Genomic DNA, 13,278 nt, shown 5'->3' with positions numbered 1-13,278 from the left:
AAAAAAAAAAAAGTGTGCTGTGTAATGGAAATACTATGACGTGAATGCCTAGCCACAGAGAAAAGTCTTGTGCATAGTAGTGTTTTCTATATAAAGGAGGTCATTTTTACACCTTTGCAAGAAATCATATGTTCTATTTACAATGAATTCTGGAAACAAATTACCCCACAATGGCAGTTCCTGTCTCCCTAAATAGTCTCTAAACAAAGCAACTAAGCACGGGCTAAGCAGAAACTTTCATGCACCTTTAATGTGTCATTATGAATGATACTACGCATTTAAAGACAATTCAACTAATAGCCTTTGTAAGTCCAAGCTCCACTCTCACTAGAAGAGACAACCTAAACTCACCATCCATCCATCTATCCACCCACCCACCCATAAAACCAAATAACACGCTAAAAAATTCAAGCCCAGAAGAAGAAAAGGGTGAGGAGAAAGATAGATATATGAAACTCCTTTTTCTTTTAACTAGATAAAATGCAGAAAATTTGTGATCACCTATAAATTCTTTGTAGAGAACTAGACATAAGTTTCTCCCCTCCTATTTCAGCCATGTCCTAATCAAAAAACTCCCTTATGATCTGGCTCCTGCCCAGCCTACCTCTCTGATCTAATTTCCCTAGATCCACTGTTTCACATTCCACTCCAAAGACACACTGGCCTTTTCGCTGTTCCTCCTGGTCCTCCAATACCAAGCCCTTTCCCAGTACAGGGCCTCTGCACATGCCTTTTCCTCTGCCTAGAATATTCTTTCCCCCGATAGTCACCAGACTTGCTCTCTTACCTCTTTCAGGCCTCTGTTCCAATGTCCCCTCCTCAGAGAAGCCTTTCCTAACTCCCATATCTAAAATGGCACCACCTCGCACTCCCAATCTCTCTCTACCCCTTTACTCTGCTTTTCCTACATAGTATTTATCATGACTAGGCATTATGTAATGTATTTACTTATTGTCTCTCCTCCATAAGAATGTAAGCTCCATAAATGCAGAGACGTCACTATGTTCACTGCTTTATTCTAGGATCTGGAAGAGTAGCTAGCACATATCATTAAAAAATATTTACTGAGGGCCGGCCGAGTGGCTCAGCTGGTTAAGAGCTCACTTGGGAGCTCACTTAGGAGCGCCAGCTCTGAGCAGCAGGCTGTGGTTCGGATCCCACATTGAGGGCCAGTGACGCTAGCCCTCTACAGCTAAGATGATGAACAACAGCTCGACTTGGAGCTGGGCTGCCGTGAGGCGATGGCAGCAGGGCTGCAGTGGGCTGCCGTGAGCTACGTGGTGAGTGGCTGGCAGCCAGCGTAAGTGGCTGGTAGCCAGTGTGACCAATGACCAGCGACCGATTGCCTCACCCAGGAAGAGCACAATGATCAAGCCAACATGGGCCAGTGAAGCGACGTCCTCCACAACTAGGCTGAAGACAAAACAGCAACTTGTCTACCTGACTGTTCCCCCTTCCCCGATTCCCCAACGCTGTTTCCCTCCTCCCCAATTCCTCAATAAAATCTTAAAAAAAAATTTTTTTTATCTGAGTATCTGCTACATGCCAGGCACTGTCTTAGATGCCAAGTATATAGTTGTGAACAAAATAGAAAAATCTCTGCCCAAAGAAGCTGATATTCTAGTGACATGTTTGATAAATATTTGTTGAATGAATCCTCGGATTATAATAAAAACCCACTAAAATAAACATTGTGCCCCATAAACTCATTATAATTGATGCTAACAAAACCCTAATTATATTAGTTTCCTGTGGCTATGTAACAAATTACCACAAACTGGGTGGCTTAAAACAATAAAAATTTATCCTTTCACAGTTCTGGAGGCCAGAAGCACAAAATCAGTATCACTGGGCCAAAATCCAGGAGACCAGAGGGCCTTCTTCCTTTGGAGGCTCTAGGGAAGAATCCATTCCTTGTCTCTTCCAACTTCTGGTGGCTGCTAGCATTCCTTATTTGTGGTGACATCACTTCAGTACCTGCCTCCATCTTCACAACACATTTCTACTCTATGTCTGTATCAAATCTCTTATAAAGATATATGTGATGGCATGTGGGCCCACTGGATAACCCAAGGTAATCTCTATATTTGAAAAGAAATCTGAAAAAAACAAAATCACATCTGCAAAGATCCTTTTTTCAAATAAGGAAACATTTACAGCTTCCAGGGATTGGACCATATCTTTGGGGACCATCATTCAGCTTACTACACTAATGGTCTTGTAGCTGGAGGGAAATTCCTGCCAGGATGATATCAGGAGTTATCTTTTTTGTTTGTTTCTTCTGATTTTGTCCTTTCCCTTCCTTGGAAAACATGTTTATTTCTGGAAAACTAAGAAAGATGATGACTCTTTATTATCACATATAACAATAGAATGAAAATTTGCAAAGAACCAGTGTAATAATATTTGTGACTCATTCATAAAAGTGTTTCATAGTCTCCCATCAAGAAACTCCCACAAAATTAAGTTAATGATCAGTGGAGGTGGCAAAGCAATATGTCAGAACGAATCGTTTTTTATCTTTTACCATGAGCTCCCATCATGATTTGCAGACAGAATATAAAATCCTTACCATTCATCACTTAGAATCATTATCTCTACATCACAAAACTAGATTGTGTGACCTCCAGGTCCTTGCCAAATGCCAATGAGCAGAGCAGTGCCGAGCTTCACAGGTAGAGCTGAAGCCCTGCAGCCTTTGATATGTTTGAGAGCCCCTACAATGAAGGGATGAACAGGCATTGTTAACAATAAGGTCATTTTAACACTATTAAGCCTTTCTGAAATTTGGCTTAGAGGCCCAGAATTTAAACTTGCCCTGCTTTTTGCCCTCTTAAAAAGAAAAAAAGTATTCTATGACTGTATTAAAATTAATTATTTTCACAGCTTCTGTAGTGCAAAAGAATATTCTTATTTATTTAGTAGGATTTATTTAAATATGGTCAAATTTAATCAGTGTGTAAAGTAACACTTATTTTTATAATAGTATTTTACTCTTGTAAAAAATCTCATATTTCAGTAATATATTCTATTGAGAAAGTCAGGTTTAAGAAAAGAACGATTTGAATGACTCTCATCAGTCTTACTTCATTTATAATAGATTCAGGGGAACATTTTAATTTTATTTCTTGCATTAGTATTTTAAAAAATGAGATCATGAGAGTAAATTGTGAATTCCTCTTTTATCAGAAAACCTAGTTTTAAAAAAAGAGAGACTTTGATTCTGATTTAGTCCATAAAATTAACAGCAAATTTTTTCTTGCAAATTAAAAATGCTTCAAATATGCTATTTTATTTATTAATGCCACATATTGAACACCTATTATTTGCCAGGCACAGTACCAGGCACTGGGGGATACAAAAGTAAACAAGACCCGGTTTCTGCCTTCAGGAAGCCTGCCGTGTAAAGGGGATGGTGACAAGGACATGGTTTCTCACAGATAGTGTGATGGTGCTCTGCTGGGGCTGGCAGAAGGCATGAAGGTGGAGCAGAGCCCCACCAGCCTTTGGGACTCAGGCACCCCTTGTGAAAGGAAGCTGAGGCCCAAAGAATGGGTAAAAGTCTATTGGTTGCTCAAAGAGACTGCAGTGTGTATGTGTGTGAAGTCCCAGAAGTGAGAGAAAGGATAATGGTTTGGAAATAGAGGTGGTTTAACATGGCAAGAACCGAGAGTAACAGGGAATGTTTAAAAGAAGAGGCATGGCCAGCCCCTGAGTGGCCCCTAAGCTTCTTAAAGACTCTGGGCTTCAAAAACCATTCAAGGATTTTTAAAAAGGGCAATGGTATGCTCAGATCTGCATTTTATAATGACTGTTCTAGTTTCATGAGAGAATGAACTGGAGGTTGGCAAGGCTGGAGGCAGAGACCTGTCAGGATGGGGTGAGAGAGGTCCAGGGGACAGTGTAGTTCCATGAACTGTATCTCAGTTAGGATGTTGACAGATTTGCACAATAATTTCCCCTGGTAACATTAGAACAAACAATAAAGTTAAACACTTTCACAGAACTGTGAAGAATTTTAGTGGTCTACAGTGAAGGAGTTTTCAAGTCTCTTACTTATAAACCTCATGTTATATCTTTAAGAACAGGTTTGAAAATTTTGTAATTTTTATTCCTCATGTCACATGACATTAGCCTAAGTAAGTAAATCTAACCTGTCCACAGACGATAGAAACAGATCCAAACTGCTCTGCTCCCAATAGTTGTAGGTACTAAAGCAGCCAATATTACCACCCTGGTACTTCTTATGGCTCTCAGAACTAGCAGGTGAACTCACCTGCTGTTGTCCAAGCTCACCATGTTGCTTACTCCCACACCTCCCATCCTCTGGGTAAAGGGACAGATGCAGGTCGCTGGACACACTTCAGGAATGGAAAGGTCAGAGAGCCTACTGCTCCCCAAGTCCACACCACACACATTCCTCTGCCTTTACCTGGGGCAATAAAGAACATCTCTTTTGAGGAGGTGGTGTGATTTCCATAGCTGAGAAGAGGTAACATGTCTTAATTACTTGAACTGAAATTGTTCAGCTGCACTTCTACTCTTCTCCAGCAGATGGCAATGAATAAGGGACGAAACTCCAAAACTATTCATAGCCAAAGCCCGAAGGGCACTGATATTTAAAATTCTTAATAAAAAGCCAATTTTTAAAATATTTAAACTTCGTTGAAATTGACATAAAATGGAAGGACTACAAAAGGTTCTAAGAATTACAAGCAATTATGTCAGATGCAGCCATCTTAACATTTTAATAAAAAACAGAACCCTAAATGTTATGGCTTTTTATATGAAAAAGATGATGCTGACCAGTGCCAGTGGTGAAACAGACAGGATAGTCTGCAGTTGACCCCAGATTATTATTTTGGGTTGCCTGGATAATGAACCAGCTGTGACCAACGACCTCCCTATTTCTTCCAAATTTGGCTTCCCATGGCACTGGTGGCTTTTTCCCTCCCAGAAGGAGGGGCTGCAACTTCCCATCCAAAGAGTCCAGATACAGGCAGCTGGATCTCTCAGATAATTCCTAACAGTTGACATCTAAACCCAGACATCCTGATACCAAGTAGTCTATGTGGACATCACTGACAAGAGAGAGCAAAGGGGGAGAGGATGACCCATCACTGAAATTCTCATTTATGACATGTCCCACAGAGCACCCTGGCCCAACTGTGTCCCGTGCCTTCTCTTGCAGAATCCTGGCTTATAAGTTTCCTAGTAAAGCCTGTTCTTTCATCTGTGACATTGTGAATTTGCCTGAGCTCTCTTGTACGACAACATATGCTTTAAGTTGCTTTCCAGATGAGCATTCCGTGTGCTTTGCATGGTCTCACCATTGTAATCTCTCTGGAGGATCAACAATATGTAGAGTGAGACAGCAATCTTTCTAATTAGAAAAAGGCAAGTAAAACCATGGTGTTTTCTACTGGAATGTCTCTTAAGTGCTTAAAAATCACTGTTAGGATTGGGTATGAGATTTAAGAAATCTATAATTTTCATTTCTCTGTTCTTATCTATGGCACTATCAGTTTGATTTGTAAAATTTACACTCACATTTTCTGCCCCACATGTGTATGGAAACATTCAGTTTGCTGAGCACCCTTTTTCCTGTAGATTTGATGGAGGTACTCAAGCTGTGATCAACTGAAGGAAAGGAAGTCCTCCACTGTTAAAAGTGGAAGACATCCACTTTTAGTCTGCCATGCTTCAAAATAAAAGTTTAAAAATCCTAACCAATCATACAACAGTAAGAAAGTGTCATGATGTCACAGCTCCTTCTTATAAGCAAAATATTTTATCTTTGGCCTACCTAATAACTGGAAAATAGAGAGAGAACAGCTCTCTAGGTTTAAATTATAAAAATTCTTAGTGCACCAACATGCAGAAATGATTATTCTCTCAAATGTGATGAAGATACTGTGTGAGGGCTTGAGAGCTCAACTCATTTCTTTTGTCACACCATGTGACTAAATTCCTTAAATCTAAGTTGCTGCTGGTTATCTTCTTAATGTGTAAAATTACACAAAATCTTTACAAATTATTTTTTTCACCTTCTAAAACCCATCATACTGTAAGTTTAATTGATTACTTTTTCAGAACAATAAATTAGACTTTCAGATAGAGCAATTATGAAAAACCCACTATAGTTCCAAAGTTGACTAAAGATAGTCTACTTAAATAAAAAAAGATCATGCCATGTAATAAACTAAAACAATTAAACCTATTACTTTTAGTAATAATTTTAAGAATAGTTATCTACTTGCATACATCAAAGGCAATGGTTTTCTTTAATTTACTGACTCATTATTTGACCTACAGATGGAATCATACTGTTTTATAACTTACTTTTTCAACTTAACAATACTTAGACATCTTTCCATCTCATTTTTTAAAAAGACTGTATAGTATCCTAATACATGGATATCATTATGCTAATCAATTCCATATTTATAGCTATTTGCATTGTTTTCAATCTTCTGCTATTATGAACAATGCTGCAATAAATATCCTATACATATATCTTTGTGTCCTTGAATGATTATTTGTATAATATCAATTGCTAGAGGTAAAATTGCTGAGTCAAACAGTACAAACATTTATATATATATATATATTTATTTATTTATTTATTTAAAGATTTTTATTGGGGAATTGGGGGGATGGGAACAGTGCTGGGGAATTGGGGGAAGGGGAACAGACAAGTTGCTGTCTTTTTGTTCTTCAGTCTAGTTGTGGAGGACGATGCTTCACTGGCCCAAGTTGGCACCATCATTGCGCTCTTCCCAGGCGAGGCAGATCAGTCGCCGGCTTCTGGACAGCCATTCACTGCGGCTGCTAGCCGCTCACACTGGCTGCTGGCTACACATGGTAGCCCATGGCAACCCACTGCCACAGGAGCTGCAGCCTACTCCCGTCACCGGCGACTCACAGCAGCCAAGCTCCAGGTTGAGCTGTTGTTCAGCATCTTAGCTATAGAGGGCAGTGTCACTGGCCCTCATATGTGGGATCCAAACCAGGGCCCTCTGGCGTCCCAAGCCAGCTCTTAACCATCGCACCACTTGGCCAGCCCAAATATTTATATTTTAACAGATACTGATATACAATCTCTTCAAAAGACTGTATATTCTTGCATAAACACTGCATCAGGGAAAGGCAGTGATTTTTCAGTCTTTTGTTACATGGGAACTCTTTCTTTGAAAAAAACCCCTTGCAGAATCCATAATGTAAAGCAGAAAGGGGGCTTCATTTTGGTGGAAGCTGATATAGAGGTGGGAGGTCTGCAGCTCTGGCCATTGGCCCTGACCTTAGCCTCTGTGGTACTTCCATATGGCCTCCTGGACACAATACAATATAGGCAGTTTCTTTCTAACATAATGTGACCTCAGATATATTTGATTCGCTGAAAGTAGAACTAACATGATGTAAGACCTAAAGGCTATTAAAAAATCCCTAATTATACCTCAATTTCAGACACAATTTTCAGTAATTTAGCTCTAGAACTTTATATGTGTTCTATCATTGGTTTCCTTTCCTTTACAATGAGCATCTGATTATAGCTAAGTTCTGTTCCTTTTAAATGGTCAAATGATTTCTATATTTGTCTTACTTGTACCAAGTTTATGAAACCTAAACTTGCTATCACTGAGATCAGCATTTTCATTTTTGTTTCCCTTCATTTTAATGAGATGGGGTAAATGTATTAAAATATTCAAATAATTATATAAACAAACTCATCAACAAAGGTAGTGACCACCAAAACTCAACTGAAACTCTTGGCAATATCACCATACAATATTTCCAAATATTAATTCATTAATTGATATATAAAAACCCGAACTGAAGGAAAGGTGGGTTGGGGTGTGAATGTAAAGTACATAGAAGGGCGGGTGGTAAAAATTTGAAGAACCACACACATATATATCATCGCAATCAGTGACTCTCTTGAGTGGTTTAAAGCCTATTTTCAATTTTTTCTTAATCGTTTTATCAGACTTTAACAAGCCTGTTGTTCCCAGAGAAACAATGAAAGAAGAGCGCAATAGGTAAAGAATACATAAACGTCCACTTAAGCTAGAGAGCCATTTGTATTGGTAATCCTGGAAAAATAGGTACTCCTCTCAGAGCTCTCATTCCAGATCTAAGTTTCTGTGAGATTCCTCTAAATGGGGGCCTCTGCTACCTCTGATTTTCCAGGAGAATGCTAGTCTCTTTTTTCTCTAAACCTTTTCATTTTTATTCTGATTTTTGTCATATTGAAGGAAAATCATCCAAGGTTTATTTCAAGGTTGCTTCACATAGGCATAATTAAACTTATTATTTTTAGCCAACCAGGTATTGTCCCTCTTTTCAAAATTATATAATGCTTCTTAAAAGCATCCAGAAATCCTGACTCTTAGAGACAAGGATAAAACACATTCAACTATCTAAAAGGAGCAGATCTTTAGCCTTAATCAGATGCTTATTGTGAAGGAAGAAAAAAATACTCAGTAGAAAACACAGAATGCTAGAAAGATTTTATCCATTGATTCAACAAATACACAAGTCCCCATCAAGCAATGTGCTAGTTGCTAAGGGAGTACAAAATGTATAAATCATAGTCACTACCCTGAATTTATGATCTCACTAGGGCAGCTAGGCATACAGACCAAAAAAGTTACATGACAAATTACCTTACTAACTTGTTTAGAATAAAATGTGAAATGTGTAGTATAGATAACAGTTGCCATAGAAGATCCACCCTTTCATATTCTCAGTTCATTAAACCCCTTTCAGTTTCATGTGCCTGGACTTCATGCCTAGCCACTTTAATTAAATCAACATCTCAGAATCCTTTGACCACTTGACCTTTTATATCTGCCTTATCAATCCCCAGTCCTGGGTGAACTCTGCTGTCTGCTTTCTCAGCTTACTCTCCCAGGGTGCTAGGAATAGCTGGACAGAATTATGTTCGTTGCTTTACCTGATTCTCTATGTGGTATCTCACAGCAGCTCTTCCGATTTTTCCTACTCTCTGGAGCTCCTGATCCCAGATTTCCTTCATCTCTGCGGGTGACCTGACCTCCTTTGCCAGAAGAATCAAAGGCATCAGACTTGAGTTCACCTTCTATCCTTCCAGTCTGAACTTTTTCCTGATCTTCTCCCCTACAAACTTCCTCTAGAATATGACCTAACTGTGATTTCCCCTCTCCTGTGGGATCTGCAGTCTCTCAGTATCCATTTGCTCCTTCTCAACTCCAAAACATGTTTATGACTGTCCAATGCCTACACTTCCTACATTAGTTATTATTGCATAACAAATTACCTCAAAATTTAGCAGATTAAAACAACAAACACTACCTCACAGTTTCTGTAGGTCAGGAATATAAAATCAGCTTAGTTGGCGGTCCCTCTGGCTCTGGGTTTCTCATGAGGCTGCCATTAAGACGTCACTCAGACCTTGACTTGTGGCTGCAGAATCCACTTCCAACGTTGTGTTTCCTCACAGCGGGGCAGCTGGCTTCTTCCAGAGCAAGTGATCTGGAAGACCCAATGCCTTTTCTGAAAACAAAGAAAGAAGTACCAATGTCTTTTATGAACTAGTCTCAGAAGTGGAGTACCATCACTTTTGCCTTATTTTATTTGCTAGAAGTGAATCACTAAATCTAGCCTACACTCAAAGGAGAATTAGATTCCACCTTTTAAAGAATTTAAAAAATCTGTAGATATATTTTAAACCCAATACATCTCTCAAATATACTATTTTTCAAGCCTGCTACTTCTTCAAACTACTTTACAGCTTTTTTACTCCTTTCAGTGATACTCTTCTCAAAATAGTGATCTATTCCCTTCCCTTATTTTGTCATCATCCAATATTCAACTGTCGACAGTCCAGATGATTATAGCCTAGGTGATCACTATTGCTGTTGAGCATAACATCTAAATTAGCATGGCATTCAAGGACCTACAAAACCTAGCCACAGCCTACCTTTTCGCTTTATCTCTCAGTTTCCTTACACCTCAGCCAGGTGGACTTCTCTCATCATTTCCCCAAACATGCCCTCTGCTTTCCAACCTCTGTGCCTTTGCTCAGGTGATTTCCCTTGCCAGAAAGACCCTTTCCTCTTTCTCACTGTTCAAGACCCAGTTCAATTGCCATTTCATCCTAGAAGATTTCTTTGATCTTCCCAACCAGAAACGTCCCTTTCCTCCTCTACACTCACAGAGCACCTTGTCAACTTTACTGTAGTCATCTCATTTTACATTATTGTATTGGTTATACACCTTTGTATTCTTTTCATCACCCCAACAATACCCTGCTCATACTAAGTCCTTAATCTTTTTTGAATGAATTTACCTAAATCATTAAGATTTAATTTTATACTCATCAAAAGGCAAATTAAAGCCCCTATAATCTCTAATTCTATTAGACTAATATGTTAAAGGAAATTGCAGAATGGCCTCTGCTAAAGAAGAATATAGTCTTCTTTTCTATTATTTGAACAATTTTAATGGAGTGACAAATTAAATCATGATTATTCTTCAAAGAGGTTTGCTTCTCAGATATGTTTGTGTATAGTATTTTTACAACCCCGGGTCAACATGAAATTTCCATGGAAACAGATCACACATACTGGAGAAGAAAGGTACAGAATTGTGTTTGAACTGCATTTTCTCATCTCCATGGAGCTATCAGTGCCAAATATTTGAGTGCGCAGGAAAAATATAAAATCACCTAAGACATAATATTTAATGATTTTTAAAAAGTGATATCTGCTATTAGTTTTAAAGATTTTTATTAATATGTGGAAATAATATAAAAAGTTTGACTATTTATTGAATCATACATCATTAATATCACCAAAAGGAAAAAATTAAATGCTCAACATGGGGAGGGTGGTGTTGCTGTTTTTCGTCTATAAACAAAATAATTTCTTCTGAATATCATTCAGCTTCTAGTCTAAATTTGTTGTCTATCAATGAGCTATCTAATAATTTTGATTCCAAATATGGCTAATCAAATAGGGACAGTTTGTTTAACATAAATGTATAGAAAGTAAAGTATGAACATATTTTCACTCACTAAATAGTATTATAAACCTTTATGATTTGAGAAATGTATTCTTTTCTTAAGCACTGTGAAAACCTACTCAGGAACTTAAAATCACTAGAAATACTGTATCTTGAAGATTTTCTAATCTGTCTTTGGAATATAAATCTATCTTTATACATCAAAGTTCTTAGAAATCTATTCAAACAACTCAACATGTTCAAGAGGTATCAGATACACCTCAGGATTTAGAAAAAATTCTCATTCAACATCAACTGTTGATTTTTATTTTTACATTTCAATAAATGTAACAGAACAAACATGATGTAGAAAAAAGGAAAATAATTACAAAAGCTGAACATCCTATTCATTGAAAATGTGCACATATGCTATACAGAAGTTAAATCACACTTATATTACTTGTTCCAAAATCATAGCAGCTGTTAGGTTTTAATATTAATGAAAGAATGCATTGGTAGAAGGCAATTTAAATGTATCAGCAACACACTTAGCTCCTTCTTTATAGACCAACTCTACACCAAAATTTATCTTGCAAAAAAGGATTGCATCTCTTACTCTGCTAGGGGCAAAACCTGAGAAAGCAAGAAGCTAAATGTCAAAAAAGCAGCAGAAATCTTCCCATGAGGAGTATCCTTTCCATTTGGCTGGTTTTAAATATTCTCTGATAATTATGTTCCAGTGGAAATTTGAATGAAGCCTCTATTTAGTTGGGCAGAACACGGTTGAGTGATAATCACCTCCTCAGATAGGTTTGCTCGTGTTCAGTCACTTTCTTCAGTTGGGGTAAGGTTGCCTCCTAGAGCTATGATTCTGTTTCCTCACAGGTCTTTGTAAGACTGCCTATAACTTCAACTAAATTACTGGCAACCATACTTTAAAAAGTAGGACCTCCAGTTACAGGCTTTGTCTCACTTACAGAAACCAAATTTCCCTTTCTGGGGCAGTTTTGGCTCCCCCCAACCCCCAAATCAATACATAGCTTTTATTTAACCTTTAAAATATCACAAAGAAGTCTGAGGAAATCACCTATTTCTGTAGCTGGACAACTTACTTAGATCTTATTCATCAGCCTGCTGAACTGTTCCTTGTTCAGAAACATAGATATCATCCAAATTTTTAACTGTGGTGGCTTGTAGAATCAAAGCAGCTGAATTTGACACAAGTTCAATGTCATTTCCTTCAAGAATTAACTCATCTTTCTGGGCTTGAGATGCTGAACAAGCAATACCTGACCTCATCCAAACCCCATGGATATATTTTTCACCCAAGAAACTTCAGATTTCAACAAGAGAACCATTCTCCTGAACAATGACGTTGATGGGGAAGTGAGCATGCACAGACCTCATCTTGTAACGGAAGCCCAGTGTAACACCCTTGATCATGTTCTGTGCATGACTACAGATAGTGGGAACAGTAGCCAGTTCCTTTCTATTTTCCCCACCATTTGTCAACTCGGAGCCTCTTTTCTTTCCAGGAGACTGAGTTCTAAATTGATGTGATTGAAGTCCCTCCACAGGGTGCCTCTGGGGCCCTTCCCAATAGCTGTGCATCCCTTCAGAGTGATGTCCACATTTTCTGGGATGTCCACCGCCTGATTGCTGAGAGTGGTCTTCATCCTCACTGTAGATGCAGCAAAGAGAGAGGAAACTGTGGCTTTGAAATAAATGGCAGCTCAGAGGCTCAGAAGTGATTACTTTGACTCTTCCACAGGGGATGTGTTTAGTGGACAGAGGGCCACATGCTCAAAGAAAGGTAAGCCTAAAATCCAAGATGTGATGTCAGAGGCAAAAAAAGGATGAAAAAGCCAAAATACTGAGGCCTGGAAAGTGACACTTTGATTAGATTTAATAAGAACCTACACACTATAAATAATCTATTTTCCCATTCAGATTCATTCTCCAGCCTACTCTGTGCCCTGAGAGGCTGACCTATATAGATAGACTGCATCACTGGGCTCCCTTACCCTCTGACTTCTAGTTGGGTTCAGAGAATGTGGAGGGGGGCTAGTACTGGTAAGAAATTGATAAGAGAGTGAGGAAGGGGTATTTATTTCCCTGGCTCCCTCCCTGCCACATAGCTATAGGTTCGCTGTTTCCTCTGCTAAAATTAGGGCTCCTGTCAGGTGGCCCTCATAACATATTTCTCCCTCGAGGGTTCAGCCACCATTGCTTCCCCTTGCTCTTTCTAGCATAAGGGTGGAAATAGCTACCCACTGTTACCAGCCATGGGGGTAC

General features: G+C 38.7%; 1 pseudogene; it reads right to left on the bottom strand.

Moving 5' to 3' along the window:
- The window catches only part of LOC109379263 (60S ribosomal protein L9 pseudogene), a 22,382-nt pseudogene extending 9,526 nt beyond the window's left edge, over window positions 1-12,856 (bottom strand).
- Between the last annotated feature and the right edge of the window lie 422 nt (window positions 12,857-13,278).

Source organism: Hipposideros armiger, unplaced genomic scaffold, assembly GCF_001890085.2.
Source record: "Hipposideros armiger isolate ML-2016 unplaced genomic scaffold, ASM189008v1 scaffold_2, whole genome shotgun sequence".
In the NCBI taxonomy this organism is placed as follows: domain Eukaryota; kingdom Metazoa; phylum Chordata; class Mammalia; order Chiroptera; family Hipposideridae; genus Hipposideros; species Hipposideros armiger.
Note: the sequence above shows the minus strand (reverse complement) of the source record. Positions and strands in the feature narration are given on the sequence as shown.